This window comes from Herpailurus yagouaroundi, unplaced genomic scaffold, assembly GCF_014898765.1.
Source record: "Herpailurus yagouaroundi ecotype Mexico unplaced genomic scaffold, PumYag 196, whole genome shotgun sequence".
Taxonomy (NCBI): Eukaryota; Metazoa; Chordata; class Mammalia; order Carnivora; family Felidae; genus Herpailurus; species Herpailurus yagouaroundi.
Window position 1 is genome coordinate 2,514,479 of NW_024412427.1, and position 17,355 is coordinate 2,531,833.

Below are 17,355 nucleotides of genomic sequence, written 5' to 3' on the forward strand. Positions count from 1 at the left end.
TGGGTGGCTCAGTCGGTTGGGTGCCTGTCTTTGGCTCGGGTCATGATCTTGCGGTCTGTGAGTTCGAGCCCCGCGTCGGGCTCTGTGCTGACAGTTTAGAGCCTGGAGCCTGCTTCGGATTCTGTGTCTCCCTCTCTCTGCCCCTCCCCTGCTCAAGCTCTGTCTCTGTCTCTCTCAAAAATAAATAAACATTAAAAAAAAAAAAAGAAAAAAGAAAAAAGTAAATAAATAAACATTAAAAAGAAAAAAAAGAGCATCCTGGCTGTCCTGTGGAAAAGGGGTGGTGACTAAGAGTGGAGGCCAGTTAGGAGAGTTTCGTAGTCCCCACACGTGGTGGGGGTTGGCCTGGACCAGGGGCAGGGCACTGGAGGTGCAGAGAAGGTGGGGGGCTGGATCTGGGATAGGGTGGTGGGCTGGAGTTGGGCGCACACAGCTATAGCCACATTTCCCAGCCTCCTTTGCACTTAGAACTGCCGCCAATGGAATGTGGGCAGAAGTGACCCCTCCCGGTGCCACACTCCACCTCTCTTCCCCCACCTGCAGGCTGAATGCAGAGAGGCAAAGGCTTTAGGAGAGAGCACAGCCGCAGGGTGGAAGGGGACTGGGTGCCTGACCACGCAGCCCAAGGCTGCCCCACGCCAGGAGCACCTATTCTGAATTTCTGTTGCATTAAGGCCCTGAGCTGTGGGACCAGCCTGTTACTGCAGCTGGTGTTACCCTGACGCACGGAACAGCAGCACCTGCTGACGGGCTGGATATGGAGGGCAAGGGGGCGCTCCAGATGACCCCTGGGTCTTTCGCCTGACTGGCTGGGTGCTTGGAGAGCCTTCCGTTGACCTCACTCCCTAGGAATCCACTCCTGCCGCCCAGCGCTGAGGTGAGACCCATTCATTTCACTCTGAAATGGGTGGGTCTTCGTGGAGATTCGGGGCGAGCATGGGCAGCCTCTCTTGCAGGTGTCCAGAGCATCTGCATGGCTTGGTCTCTGCTGCAGCCTTGGCATGCATCCCCTGTCCCCCCCCCCCGCCCCCCATCTCTACTCCAGCAGCCCCGTTGCGGTTTTTTGTTTGTTTCAGGCACACAGAACTTTCAGTTCCTTGCACAAACTCTTGCTTTGCTTGAAACAGTCTTCTCTCCATTACACTCAGCAGCCCACATGTATCGAATGCCTGCCAGGGGCCAGACCCCAGGTGAAGCGCTTGGCAAGTATTCATGCATATCGTCATCACGATCTCCTATGCCGTAGGCCTGGATGGCCGATGCCCTGTTCATCCTCAGCTCCCAGTTCATTGGACATCTCCTTCCCTGACCCCTCCGCGGGCGGCCTTCTCTGTGCCGCCAGAGGCCTCTGAGTTCCTGCCGTCTTCCCTTCTTTCCAGTGCATTGGGATCCTCACATTCCATATCTATGCTCCCCCTGAGGACAGGAATCCTACCTTGGTCCCCTCTCTGTCCTCAGCACCCGGATCTGGCACAGCGCACAGCTGGTGGCTGCAGACAGAGGAGCCACAGCCGCCTATAGAAGTTAAGAGCATGGACTATGCACCGTGACTGCCTGGGTTCATATCCCAGTTCTGCTGCTTACCAGTGTGTGGACCTGGGATGCCTCAGTCTCCCCACCCCCAGTAAAAGGGGTTTGGAAAAGCTCCTATCTCATAAGGTGCTGTGCTCGACAGAATGGCCCCCCAAAGACGCACACATTCTTTCCCTGGCACCTGTAAATAGGTTAGGGTACGTGGCAGAGAGGAGGGGGGCGGTTGCAGGTGGAAGGAAGGTTGCTAATCAGCTGACCTGGAGACGGGAGGTGATCCTGGACAGTCTGGGTGAGCCCAGTGTCCTCAAAAGGGTCCCTACACGTGGACACGGGAGGCAGAAGAGGGACAACCGTTAGAAGAAATTGGCCTGACGTCGCTGGCTTTGAAGATGGAGAAAGGGGCCACAAGCCAAAGAGAGCAGGTGGCTTCTAGAATCTGGTAAAGGCAAGGAAGTTCCTCCCTAGAACCTCCGGAAGGGAATGCAGTGCTGCCAGAATCTCAGTTTCAGTGCAGTTCATCTGTGTGACCCAGGTAGCCCTCCACCCTACGGAAGTGGAAGATGGCACGTTTGTGTTGTTCGAGCCGCCACGTCTGTGACCATTTCTGGGAGCAGCAGCAGGGACGGCTTCACTGATATGAGCATCGAAGGAGCCCATAAGCCGGAGGCACCCAGAGCAGCATCTGCCCCTGAGGACCATCTGGAAGTGTTAGGCACGGCCTCGGACGTCACAAGTGAGAGAACACCCAGGCCCATAGAGACGTTGTGGCGTGTGCTCTGACTCACTTCTCTTCTTGAGGAGCCAGACCGCGGCTCAGAGACCCAGAAGCAGGATTCTGGCGCTGCAGCCTTATTTGTAGCTTTTCTATTCTTTTTTAATTTTTTATTCAAAAAAATAAAAAAAAATTTTTTTAGTGTTTATTTATTTTTGAGAGAGAGAGAGACAGAACATGAGCAGGGGAGGGGCAGAGAGAGGGAGACACAGAATCCCAAGCAGGCTCCAGGCTCTGAGCTGTCAGCCCAGAGCCCAATGCGGGGCTTGAACCCACGAACTGCGAGATCATGACCTGAGTCGAGTGGGATGCTTAACCAACTGAGCCACCCAGGCACCCCTGTAACTTTTTTGATTCCTGCCCAGACTTCAGAGGGGCAAGACCCGGGGCCACAGTCTTGGGGGGATGGGGAAGCACCGTGGATTTACAGCCTGAGAAGGGCCTGAGAAGAACTTTCCGGGGACAATTCACGATCCTGGTCATTGACACAGCTGGAGTCAACGAGGCTTGGGTTCAAATTCCAGCTCTTCCACTTTCCCGGTGGGTGAGTGTGGGTAGAACACTTCTCTGGCCTCGCTTCTCCCATGTGAGAAATGAAAGTGATAACAACGCCCCCTTCATGGGACTGCGTCGAGGATTATAGAAGAGGTTGTGTGTCACTTTCCAGGTGCCCAGTAGCAGCTCACTGCTTTTCCTCCCTTTTTACAACTGTCTGCCTGCAGATGTCAGGAATTCTTTTTCTGGAAGTGCATGTGTGTGCCAGGCACATTCTCCCACATTACCGACGGGGCCCTCCCTTTCTAGTGCAGGAAACCATGGCACAGAGAAGATGCCCTGCTTGTCCCGTCCTCACAGCCAGGCAGGGGCTGAGCCAGGACTCGAACTCGGGGCTGCGTGGTCCCCAAGGTCATGATCCTTCCAATGCACCATGGTGCTTCGTCAGGCAAGATGCCGCCGGCTTTATCACCGCCCCCCCCACCCCCACCCCTATTGCCTCTCTGGATTTCACCTTCCTCTTCTCGAAGATGGAGCTGAGGAGTACTGGCTGGCTGCCTGCCTCCACCGTCATCGTGAGGACCCTGTGACACCCAGCTGGTTTGTCAGATGTGCCCACTGAGGGTGGGTATTATTGGGGCCATGCTGGAGCTGTCTGGCCCCGCCGGGCAGGTGACTGTGCCCTATGCTTGGCATTTTTGGTTCAGCAGCTCTATTTTAAGCCAGAGGAGGTTAGAGTTTGTGTGTGTGTATTTCTCAGCTTGCAAAACCGTCAGCTGAGCCATCATCAAAAACAGCAACACTCCGAGGCACCCCCTTCACCTGCCCCCCCACCTGCTCCCCTTCTTCCCACTCTGGGAACTTGAGGGGACCCAGTGATTTTCCTCTGTCCCTTCATGCCGGAGTCCCACGCATGGCCCCTCAGTGAGGCCACTGATCTTCTTCCAGAGCCCCAGGGTTGCCAGCTCTGAGGACAACAAGAAGGGTGATCCCAGTCCCCAGCTGGACCCCGGGTGCCTTTCAGAGCACTTCACATCCCTTATGAGTCTAGAACTTTCTGAAAGCTTTGTGAGCCAGGCAGGCCATGCCATTCATATCAGAGGGAAGACCCAGGATCAGGGAGAGAGAAGGGACTGTCATCCAAGGTGGCACATGGTAGGGCAGTAATCCAGAAAGAACAGGAGTTTCTGAGTCAGATCTCTGTTCCATCTTGGACAAATGACGTCACTTTTGAGCCTCAGTTTCCTCATCTGTGACATGGGAGTACCAGTAGTTCTGTACTGGTCCCAGCACATGTGAGTACCCCTTACACCCAATTAATGTTGTCTTTTCCTTTTCCACCCCAATTATTCCCCAGGCCTCCTGGGATCTCAAAGGATTGATTTTTATAGTTAGAATATAGTTCAGTAATTTTTCCAGAAGCCTGGAGGGCTCAGGCATTTTTCCTGATAAGATCTCTGTCTCTTGTCTCCGTCCTTCAAGAATGGATCATTTGGGCCTCAGGTACCAGCTTCTTGGAGGTGGCAGCTGTGACCTTTCTGCAGCTGGAGGATCATTGAGGGATCTGGGCTGCAAGATGTTAAAAGCTGCCTCTCGCTAATTTAAAGAAGGTTATAGGTAGGATTTGGGGGTCTTGCAGAATCTTCCAGGAACTGGTTCGAGGGGCCCAGAGAGATGGAACCTACCGGAAACACCATAGCTGTACCCAGTGTGTGTTGGGGGGGGGGCCACCATTGTCCCTAGGCTGATGCAGATACTGGTCAGGGGACAAGTGGCAGCTGAGCATGACCCTGTCCCTGACTGTCGGGACCCGCCAGAGCTGCTCAAAGGACTCCTGACACGGAGCCTGCGGCCATTCGGTCGGAGCCATTGGGAGTTTGGGCTAGTGGAGATATTAAAACTTTTGTTCTGGTTATTAATTTTAAAAACCAACTGACGGGGATGGGACACTGCCTGGCTCAGTCAGTAAAATGCTCAACTCGATGTCAGCTCATGTCACGATCTCATGACTCGTCAGGTCGAGCCCCACATCGGGCTCTGTGCTGACAGCACGGAGCCTGCTTGGAATTTTCTGTCTCCATCTCTCTCTGCCCCTCCCCTGCTCTTTCTCTGTCGCTCTCAAAAATAAAAATAAATAAATAAACAGTAAGAAAACTAACTGAAGGGGGAATGGAGAGTTGTGAAACCATTCTGTGTCCTTTAGTGTATGCCTGAGAATTTTCACAATAAAATGGTTTTTCGTTTATTATTTTTTTAAAATGTTTATTTATGTTTGAGAGAGAGAGGGGGTGAGCAGGGGAGGGGCAGAGAGAGAGGGAGACACAGAATCGGAAGTGGGCTCCGGGCTCTGAGCCGTCAGCACAGAGCCCGACGCGGGGCTCGAACTCACGGACCGCGAGATCCTGACCTGAGCTGAAGTCGGCCGCTCAACCGACTGAGCCACCCAGGCGCCCCGCACAGAATTATTTTAAATGATAAACACCTAGAACATTTGCCATTCTTGAGCTGCTAATTGGCTTTTAGCATTGTCCTCCTTACAGCAGCTACAGGATCTATCTTCTGATTTCTGACGGGGGTTTATTTCAAGCGGAACAAGGATTTGAAGATACTGTGTAGCAACTCGAGTGCAGAATCTCTCTCTCGTGGCAGGTTTTTTCTGGATCTCTTGTCATTGTTTCTTCCATGCCTAAATTGACAGTGTTTTTTAGCAACTCGTCTCTATCGAATTTTCATAAAAACAAATCTCTTCCTTTTTGCACTCGTATTTCATCAGCCTGTGGAATATCGTTACAATAACAAGTGTGGCCGGTGCAAACTGGTTTGGGAACAGGCCCAGCAGATTCTTGGCAAACGTGCCATTTGTCTTAGCTCAGGCTGCCAAAACAGAATCCCAGAGATGAGGTGGCTTAAACAGGAAACTTTTATTTCTCACGGTGACAGAGGCTGGAAGTCTGAGATCAGGGGGCCGGCGCGGCTGGTGAAAGTCCTCTTTCTGGTTTACAGATGGCCGTCTTCTTGTTTTCTCCTGGTATGGCAGAGAGCGGAGAGAGGAAGCAAGTTCTCTCCTATTTCTTCCTATAAGGGCACTAATCCCATTCATAAGCGCTCCCCACTCTTGACCTTATCTCCCAATACTTTCATATTGAGGATTAGGATTTCAACATATGAATTTGGGGACGGGAGGTACACAGACTTTCAGCCCACAACACCATTCTGTGGGAGGCAGCAGAATGGAATGCCAGGCAGTGGCCCACTAGCTGTGGGCTTTCATTGTGCCTGGGGCAGGAGTGTCGTGTTCCAATGAAATGCAGAGCACTGGTTAACATGGTGGGCTGATTAAACAGACATTGGTAAAGAAAGCTTCTACCTAGTGTGGAATCATCTCTGAAAGACATCTGCCCAGATGGAGACTACACTTCCCAGCCTCCTTTGCTTCCTAGCGTGATCACATGACTAGCCCGCACCAATGGAATGTGAGTGGGCGTGGTGAGTGTCATCTCTAGGTGGAGCCTTTAAGGAGCAGGTGAACTTCTCCACCCTGAGGGCAATCTAGCTGCAGAAGGCTCCCAAGGTCCCGGAGTTTGGTGGAGCCATAACCTGTAAGCTACCTGGCTCACCACATGAAGGAACTCCAGCCAGGAACACCTGCTTTGGACTATTACGTGAGTAAGAAATAAACTTCTATTGCATTAAGTGGCTGAATTTGGGGGTTTGCTTGTTATAGCAACTGCCGTTACCCTAATTAATGAACATACCTTATAGGGCTGTTGTGGGGGTTAAATTCGATGACATACACGTAACAGACTCTTAAATGGGGCTTCTATTGCCTCCTATTTCCACTTAAAACCACAAGGTGCTAGATACCCCCTATTTCCAGAAAGCCACGAGACACATGCCTGTAGGACCTTCTTAAGGACATCATACCAGGTTTTCTCCTACCCCATCCCCACCCCCTCAGCCTCCATAAGCAGAAGATTAGAATTTGAGAATGATTTTCTAGAACAGGGAGAAAGGACATGCCTTTTCTTCTCTGCTTTCTTGGGGAAAGAACAAAGGGGTACTCCCCTTGTCCTCATAGATCCTGCTTGTAGAGACTTGGGGTTCCTGCCAGAAGCAGTGAGTGGTTTCTGATTCTCCAACTGCTTGCACATCTGCCCGCAGAGTCTGAGCTGGAAGAAAGTGGTTCAAGAGAGATGGCAGGGCGGAGGGCATCCCGCACCCCCAGCCATTTGGCCATGCAAGGATGGGAGAGCTTCCCGTGAGCTGAGTAGGTGCTGGGCCATCTGCTCAGTATCCTGCCCAAAAGGGATGATCGTTTTGCTTTCCAGGAAAGAGGACTCTGGCAGAAAGAGGCTATGAAGTGTGCTTCTGGGGACAGGGTCTCAGAGAGGTCCATGGGTCCTAGATTTCCCTGAATAAGCTACTCACGTGGCCCAAGGATACCAGCCTTCGGACACTGGACACACAGAAGGAATCCATCCCCCTGAGATGACTTCAAGCAACACCAGCTTGATTTTTGCCCCCTTTCCTGTACTGCTCCCTCCAGGCCTCGTAACAGGAGAAGCTAGAACTTAGAAGGGGTGGGGGTGGGAAAGGTGTTAAAGGGACCCTCACACTGCTTTCAGTGCTGCAGAGATTAAAAGCAAGATTCTAGAGCCAGACATTCTGGGTTTGAATCCTGTGTCTATAACTTACTAGCTGTGTGGCCTCAGGCAACTTACCTCACCTCTCTGGGCCTTAGTATCTGTCAGATGCTTTTAGTATATGTGCTGCCGAAGCGAGCGCTGTAAGATGCTTTTAATAATAGTACCTACCACCTAGCGTAACAAGGTGCACCTACTTAGGCTACTTAACAGTTTGTTACATTAAATAACAATGCATTCTTGAAGTGAAGGGTCAGTCCTGACTTAGCAGAAGTGTTCAGTAGGATATGATGAGGTATCTCAGCCCGACTAAAAAGCATGGGCAAGGAGAGGTTTGATGCAATGTGTTCAAAGACAACAGCTGAAGAAAAACTAAACCCCGCTTCTGTGTGTCCCCTCACTAAGTTCAGATTATTCAATAAACCAGTGATGCAGGTCAAGTATTTCGATCACTTGGGGACACGTTGAAACCCTCAGTACATATTAAGTATTATTGTTATTCAGACTTCTGCCAGGTCAGGGATCAAATCCTCTCTAAGCTTTATTAGTTTGGAGTGATAATAAGAATGGCTATTTGTGCGGTCTCCCACTTTTTGGTCTTCATAAACCACCAAATTTCATGAAATTATTTGTGAGTCCAAAAAACACCGCCAACTCCCTTTGCAAAGTGAGAACAATGGGGGAAATCCACAAGCGTTATTTATAGGCATCCTCATTTTAGAAAAGAATCAATTTCATAACCCCTCAAATTAGAGAGGTCATAAGTTCAGGGTAAAGGCCAGTCCTACAGATGGTATCCATTTAACTTGATGAAGTTCCACTGCGTTGCCCTTATTTTCAGTACCAGTTCACCGGCTGGTGTCTGAAGACCTCAGACATACATTACATGGAGTTTGCAAACCTCTCGAGCTATTGTCTCCTGTCCTCATGGCCACCCTGTAAGCCTGGGATCATGGTCTGCATTTTCTCCATGAGGCTATGGAAGTCCAGAAAGGTTGGATGGCCTGTTCAGGTTCACCCAGCTGGCGCAGTAAATCAAGCCTGGCCCCAGAGTCTTGACGTTCCTGGAAAAAATTTGTCTTTTCCTCTGGGTTGCATACGTGTTGCAGGGGTCTCCGCTCTATGTGGTCACCCAAGGACACAGGCCTTTTTTTTGTGGCTCTGTCCTGCCCTAAAGCAGAGACTCTTACCCCGGAGTCGAGGGATCTATGGATGGAATTTAGGGATTTATGGACTTGAGAGGGAAAAGAATTGCATCTTTATTTACACTCACCTCGAGCTGACTCTTAGCACGTCCTTCGATTAGGAACGTGGACAAGGTGGCATTAGCTGTGCCTACTTGTTGCCGATAGAAGTCACAGGTATTGCCGCATCACGTTGCAGTTAATTGCAGACAATCACCACATTGAAATGACGGTAATTAGACTCGATCTTGTTTACTGTGTTAAAATGAAGCACATATGTAACTATCTCACTTTTTTTAAATTTTAGTGACCATATTTCAGTAATTTGTTTCCTTTGTAACCCCATATATGTGATTTTATGTATTTAATATTACTAATCGGAGAAGATCATAGATTTTACCAGTATAGGCTCACAACCCTCTCTTGAGCTTCCCGGGTATAGTCTGAAACCAGCCCCCACTTGAGGAGCACAGGGAGAGACCCAAGAGAGAGATGGGCCACTCCAGGTTGGTAGGTGGCAGTTTTAATAATGGCAAAGGGAACTCCCATATGAGGCTTGTCCCAGGCAGCAGGAAGACGAATGGATCCCTGCACCTGCCCGCCAAATCTTAAGGGTTCATGAAGGGGGCCCTAACTGGGCTCAGTCACATACACTGTGCGGGTGTTTTCAACACCACATCACCATCTCACGGCTGTGTCCTTGGAGCAGGCTCTGGGAACAGGAAAGGCAAGTGGAACCCACATTCCAAGGGCAGGGGAGAGGCTGAGGAGCCTCCGAGTACTGGGTCCAGCTCAGGGGTCAATCGTTAGTCGTGTCTTTTTGATCGTAGTCCCCAACAAACAGCTATGTGAGGGGACCTAGGCTCACAGAGAACAGTTAAGAATAATGTTCTAGGGGCGCCTGGGTGGCTCAGTCAGTGAAGCGTCTGACTCTTGGTTTCGGCTCAGGTCATGATCTCATGGTTCGTGGGTTCAAGCCCCACACCGGCTCTGTGCTGACGACGCAGAGCCTGCTTGGGATTCTCTTTCTCCCCCTCTCTCTGCCCTTTCCCTGCTTGCTCTCTGTCTCTCAAAATAAATACACATTAAAAAAAAAAAAACCCTTGGAGCCGTCTATTGGGTCCTCTGGATGGGACCAGTGGACAAAGGCAAAGAGCGAGTGTGGACGATTGTAAGTGGGGTGTTTATGGTTCAGATCTGAAATCCTATCCCACGGCCAGACTTCAGTCCCCTGGCCAGAAGGTGGGGTCTCTCTCTGGGTGCCCAGGAGGAAGAGAGAGACAGTTTGGAGAACAACCAGCCACCCTCTGCCCCATTGTCATAGCACTTATAAGGACTCAAATTTAAGGAGACACTGAGATGCCTGGTCTCACCAATTTCCGTGGGGGGCAGGTGCCGGCCACCAGGGGTGCATCTTGCTCGTCTCATCTGCAGGGTCATCAAGGCTGGTGTTGATGGAGGTGGTGCCGGGGGCAGCTGAGTATGCTCTTGTCAGATCCTTCTGTTCTTCCAACATGCTGTCTTCTTTGTGTCCCAAGAACCCACAGTCTGTCGGGGGCTGGTGAAATTAGGACAAAATGTACATCCTTGAAAATATAATTATAGCTCCAATGTATGTAGAGCTTTAGAGTTTGCCAAGCACTTCCATCAGCCTGGACTTCTCTGGTCCTCACCACAGCCCTCAAGCAGGGAAGGGCAAAGATGACCGTGTCATTACAGTTGAAAACTGGGCTCGGAAAGGAGAATTCAATGCTCAAGGTCACAAACCGGAGGTGGAATCAGGGCTAGAACCCAAGTGTGTCACCATTCAGCAGGCATGTGGTAAATACCTACCGTGTGCCAGGTCCTGTGCTGGCTTCAGGGACACAAGGATGAATCAGAAATCTACTTGGCTTCTAGGGAGCAGAGCCCAACAGAAAAGCCAAGAATAGACTGGTAATTACACTACCATATACAATTATATTTGTCAAGACTCTTTTAATTCAAGTGATAGAAACCCAACTCAGACTGGTTTAAATAGAAACGGAATTTACAGGTTCACATAACTGAAAGGTTTAGGGAGGTATAACTTCAGGCATGGCTGGACCCAGCAGCAGCTCATACCCTATTGCCTGGCATCTGTCTCCCTTAATTACTTGGCTCTGTGTGACTTCATTTTTCAGGCAGTCTCTTCTCAGGGTGGCAGACGTAGCCTCTGGCAACTGAAAGCTTAGCCAGCGACCGTTTGGCTACTTGAGTCAAAATGATGGTAATTGTTCGCCACTGATCCCAGTTGTTCCAGAAACATTCTTGAGGCGTTGCATGGGATGGCTGACCTGCCTACCTGACCTGTGTGTGCTATTCTGGATGCTGATAAGGTGGGGATGGGGTGGAGCCATAAGACTGAAGGAGGCCGAGTCTCTTAATCATTTTGTGGAGGAGACTATCACCCAGAAACACCTGTTAGGAGTGTTATGTAACTGAGAAATAGACTTTGGGGTTTAGCTAGTAAGCAGTGATGTGGCAAGGCGGGGTTATGGTGTTGGAGTGGTGTACCCCCAGAGGCAGGTGATAAAGGGGTGCGTTGTTTTTAAAGACTTTTAAAACTTGAATAAGACTGGCTAAATGTGATCTGCTCTTTATTATCACACATGCCAGAAAATCTAAACATGGTCAGCGGTAAAATAGTCCTTCCTGGGGAGCCTGGGTGGCTCAGTTGGTTGGGCAACCAACTTCAGCTCAGGTCATGATCTCACGGTTCGTGGGTTCAAGCCCCGTGTCGGGCTCTGCGCTGACAGCTCGGAGCCTGGAGCCTGCTTCGGATTCTGTGTCTCCCCCTCTCTCTGTCCCTCCCCGGCTCACGCTTTGCATCTCTCTGTCTCTCAAAAATAAATAAACGGCAAAAAAATTATGATGAAGACCCATATGTGCATCACAGTGATTAAGGACACATTACAAATATGACTGTTGACAGGAGATTTTAAAATACATGTAGATTTCTTTGGGAGATCGAATTGAGATAGCTGAGAAATCTGAGCGAACGGCCTCGGGGGGACTTCCCATTAGTCCCCCAGACTGGCCACCCGGAGTGAGCGGTGACACAGTGTGGATGCCACGGTTCCCAAACCTTGGGCTTTGAGTGGGGTGCGAGTGGGGCACGGAGCAGGGATCGAGAGAGGACAGGAGGGCAACGGGATATGAATGGGATGTCTCCAAGTCTTGGGGAGGGTTATCAGGACCTGGAGGTCCAGTCCTTGAAGCAAGGAGAGGGTGAAAGTCAAAGTCAACCGCCGGTGCTTGGCTGCCTGCTGGCTTCAGGGCTGGGGAGAAGCTGCTGAGGCAGCTCATGTTAATGTCCCCTTCTCACCAAGAGTGGATGAAAAGACCTAGCCCAGCGGTGGGATTCAGAACGCTTTTATGAAAGCCAGTGGTGAGGGGCCAGGAGGCAGTGAATAGGCCACAGATAAGAACCAGACCAGTATGATGGAACCACTCACAACTATGTTCATTGGCCAACCTCAGGGTGTCCAAGAGGCCCGGGCTCCTGCCCTTGGGGTCCCCCTGATGTTATAATCAATCAAAGCAGAAGAGGACAAAGTTCTTGAGAATCAGCTAAATCACGACTCTGTTGCTGAGGATGTGGCTGACATCCTAGACCACGTTGTAGCCACGGAGAGGCATGTGACAGTGAGGCTGCTGGAGCTGCCCCTTGAAGAGGGCACCCAACCTCTTGTTAGTGGAGCAGCCAACACGTGTGTATGTGTGCTGGAATGATTGGGAAGAGAGGGAGAAATGGGAAGACGTGGGAGTGGAAAGGGGGACTTCCCGGTACGTCACCTGAGAAGGTGAGAGTGGTGGGAGCCAGCGCACAAGGGGGAAGGTTGACTTCAGGTAGACATGGCAGCTGCGACTAATGGAAAATAATCTGGGGGTCATCTAAGTGAAGACGTGGGGGAAAGAGTGCTCCTGGCGGGTGGTGGGGAGCCCAAGCCGTCCTGTGTGGTGGGGCACAGAGGAGGCGGGAAGACAAAGCAGGACCCCGTGAGTCATGGACGGAGTCTGGACCCAAGCCAGAGGGCAGCTCTGAGCCTCGGAGGGGTTTAAGCAGAGTGACATAACCATAACTGGGCTCCAGAAGCAGCTCCCCGCTGCATAGTCTGGCCACTGGGAGGAGGGAGCTGGATTGTGGACGAGGGACTCGGAGTCGTGGAGGGGGTGGGCCAGATTAAGGTGGGCACCTCTCGCTCAGGGCGGTGCAGGGGTCCTCAGAGGCATCCGTGTAGTGTTTGGAGTCAAGAAAACTGTGGCGCTGGCACAAACAGTAAAGGATCCCGCTTCTTCCCGGCCTTTGGGCAAGGCCGTTCCGGGTGGAGACGCCCTGCCCGCCCGCCTCCCAGGGCTCCTCCCCGCCGGGCATCTCGGCCGTTCATGCGCGCGAGTGCCGCAAGGGGGCAGCAGCGCACCACCGTCCTCTCCCATTCTCCCCTGGAGCCACACTCCTGATTAACCTTACAGTTTTAATGAGGTGGACGACTTATTAAAACACAGACTTCTGGGCCCCGTCTCAAGAGTTTCTGTGAATCTGGAATGGGACCCAAGATATTTGCATTTCTAACCAGTTTCCAGATGAGGCTGATGCTTCTGGTCCCGGGACCCCACTCTGAGAACTACTGAGGTTGAGTGTTGGGTGGGGATGGGGTGAGCTCTGACCCACCCAAACATGGCCACTGGGAAATCACTGCCAACCGGGCAGCCACTCCCATTTGACAACGATGGCGTATTTACTTTTCTAAGCCCCCATTAAATCCCTTTTTCAAAATGCTGAATGAAGGTATATCATTTCATTCATTCAATAAGGACCAAGCCTGGTTCTGTCCTCGGTGTTGTTCTAAGTCCTGGGGATCCAGGAAACAAAGCAGAAAAAATAGGTCCCAGCCAGCACTTGCGGAGTCAGGCAACAAATAATAAATGTTACAAACAAGTCAGGTAGTGTGTTAAAACACGCTACATGCATCAGAGGGACGGAACAGGGTGGCTGAGGCAGGTTCTCTGTGAAGTGTTTACTTTGTGAGTCAAACTTGAAAGAAAGTGAGGGGATTAGCCATGGGGAAACTTGGGGGAAGATTATGCCAGGCATAGGGAACAGCCAGCGCAAAGGTCCTGAGGTGGGAGAATGTCTGGCATGTTCAAGAGACAGCCAGGAGCACCATGAGGTCAGAGCAGCACGAGCAAGGGGGAGAGTAATTGAGGATGAGGGCAGACAGGTGACTGGGGCACAGTGAGGGGCGCTGTAGGTTGTGTGGAGGCCTTTAGATGTTCTCAGGTGCAGGAGCGGCGTGGTCTGGCTTGGCTTGAACAGGATCCCTCTGCACACACTGCAAGGAGCAGGGTGGAAGTCAGGAGAACAAGAAGAGGGTGTGAGGTCATCGGGGCAGAGATGATGGTAGCCCTGGCTGGGGAGCGGTGGAGAGGACAGGGTGGTAAGAGTTTATACATACCAGCAAACCCCATACTTGTCTGTATTTCCATAACTAAATGGCCGGGTCAATGTGATCATCTACTCCTCTGTGCAGCGACTCAAATTCCCGACCTTAACTCATGTCTCTATGTCAGTCTATGATCTTTGATCGTCTTTGATCTCCAGCTGCCTCTGGCCACACTGTCCTAGGCGACCACTGCATCCTCGAACTCAAGGCATCGAGGACACCCCCTCATCTGCCACCTGTAGAGCCTCCACCACTCTCCCGGGTTTCTGTTGGTGGCCCCTCCACTCTGCCGCCCTCCAGCCCAAAGCCCAGGGCTGTATTGGGTATCTTAGTTCCCGTGCTGCTCACATGCATTCTTCAAACCAGATCTCACAGGCAATGTCAGGCTCTGCTGATTCTCCATCTGTTCCCTCTTTCCCATGCCCACAGCTACCTGTCCAGGCCCATGGGCCTCACCCCTGAACACTGCAGCGACTGCTCACAGGGGAGCCTGGTGGCCAGGGGCATGGGCTCTTGAGCAGGATTCTCTGGGTTTGAATCCTGGTTCTGCCCCTGTGAACTTGGGGCTTTTTCCTCAATTTGCCATCTCAGTTTCTCTGTCAGTGAAATGGGCATAATTATACTTCAAATGTTATTATGAGGGTCAAGTGAGAGATTACATAGAAGATGCTTGGAGCACAGTCTTGTATGTGGTGAGAACTCAATAAATACTAGCTCTTTTAGCATTAATTTTTAAAGTTCATTATTTTGAGAGAGAGAGAGAACACAAGCAGGGGAGGAACAGAGAGAGAAGAGGGAGAGAGAATCCCAAGCAGGCTCCACACTGTCAGTGCAGAGCCCGATGCGGGACTCAAACTCACAAACCGTGAGATCATGACCTGAACCAAAATCAAGAGTCCGACACTTAACTGACTGAGCCACCCAGGCGCCCCAGCTCTCTTATTATTTATGCAATAAGTCTTTATTGAGTACTTATTGTATAGAGACCTCCATCTACTGGAAGATAATCGAACCCAGGAAGAAGAGTGCAGACCCCAGCAATTCCACTTTTGAATGTTGATCCAACAGAAGTGTTCATCAATATCCAGCAGAAGACACGGACTAGAATGACACCCTATTCATAACAGCCCCCATCCAGAAACTACCCATCAGGCATAGAACAGGTAGAGAAAATGTAGTATATTCGTGCAAGGGAATAATACCATAGTGATGAGAAGGAATGCACGATTGTTACCTGCAACAACATGGATATTTAACAAGTATAAATGTAACGGGGAATGGCTGGGCCCAGCACCTCCAGCTGTGGGTTTCAGTGGGGGGTAGTCTGATTTTCACCTAACCTGTGCCCCCAAAATGACCTCCTCTTCTTTACAAACAAAATTCCCAGCCTTTGCCTCATATCTTTCCCTGACTTGCCAAAGAACCGTGAAGGCAGGACAATAATAATAGCCTGTATTTCGGGTGAACACAGAGGAATTACCGCGACCTAATATGGGAACTCATCAACACAGTGATCCTTTAGGGTGGGTACTGCTCTTTATGCCCATTTTACAGATGAAAAAACTAAAGCACTAAAAGGTCAAGTCAAGAGGATGATAGCTAAAATTGTTATTTCAGGGGCGCCTGGGTGGCTCAGTCGGTTAAGCGTCCGACTTCGGCTCAGGTTGTGATCTCGTGGTCCGTGAGTTCAAGCCCCGTGTCGGGGTCTGTGCTGACCGCTCAGAGCCTGGAGCCTGTTTCAGATTCTGTGTCTCCCTCTCTCTGACCCTCCCCCATTCATGGTCTGTCTCTCTCTGTCTCAAAAATAAGTAAACATTAAAAAAAAATTAAAATTGTTATTTCAGTCTCAGAATACTCAACAACCCTCTGTGTAGAGCGCTGCTGTTCAGCCCACTTTAGAGAAAAGGACCCTGAGGCACGAAGAAGTTAGGTACCGCCTAAAATCACACCAGGAAACAGCAGAGCTGGGTTGGGCCGGATGGCCAAGCCCACTCTGTGCAGCTCTGTTCACAGCTGCTTGATAGTGAGGTCACAGGCCTTGTAGCCAGATGGCCCAGGGCCCAGCACCACAATCCTAGGACAACCCGTTACTCTGGGTCTCAGTTTACCCATCTCTAAAATGGGAATATCGATAGCACTTTCCTTCAGGGATGTCCCAAGGGCAACATGCAATTGTGGGTAAAGTGCCCGGAAGCAAGGGCCCCACAGCAGGAATCATTGGACACAGGTCTGTTGTCCTCATCCTCGCTCTCACTGTTTCTAGGGATATTCTCCGAATTTTCCCCGGCAATGTGTTCAGAGTTTACCCCTGTGGAGCCTGACCCACTGAAACTCTCATCCTGTAAGAGAGCATCAACTCAGCCTTAAGTCAGGTAAACTGGGCGTCCAAGCAGCTTTCTCATCTGTGAACCAGAGTTTTGTGAGGAATAAGTGGCCCAGATGCTGCCTGTGATTCTCTGGGGTTTTTGGAGGAGGTGTTACCTGAGTAAAGTGCTGGAGGCAGCTGTCCCCAGGGGCAGGTCATGTGCCTTCTGTGAGCTGGGGCCACCCTTCGCCTCCTCTGCAGAGTATCTCAGGGCCCTAGACTCCCAGGCTCCCTTGCCTCTCACCTTCCGGGGGAGGGGGTGATGTGACCAATGGAAGGCACTAATGGAAACTGGGGGTAGGAGAAGTAGAAGCCAGGTCTGCCTCCCCATCTCCATTGCTTTTTGCTAGGTCTGCAAGGCTGCGTGTCCTTGGGGGCTCCTGCTCCCCGCAGCCGGCCCTGCTGTGATTCCACCTTCTGCTGGTTGATCGCGGCTTCTGGGCTCTGCTCTCCCTCAAACCCTGCATCCCAACAGCTGGTGCCAAGTGAAAGAAGCCATTCACAAAACAATACCTCCTGCGTGATGCTCTTTATGTTAAGAACAGGCAGCTAGCTATCCGTCATCTAAGGTGCTGGAACTCAGAACCGTGGTTGCCTTCAGGGGTGGAGGGGATGACAGGAAGGCACCGTAGGAAACTTCCTGAGACGATGGAAATGTTTTGTACCTTGATGGGGGTATTGATTACACAGGCGTATACATTTGTAAAGACTCGGTAAACCATATGTTAAGACCTGTGTGTTTCACTGTGTGTAAGCCATGCCTCAACAAAATTAGCTTAATGAAAAGAAATCCCTGTTTAAATACTCAGTGTTTTCTAATTTCCTGACTGGAGTGTGATGAGAACACAGTTTTCCTTTTTAAACACACAGATGTAGATCACAGAGGAGGAAAGAAAAT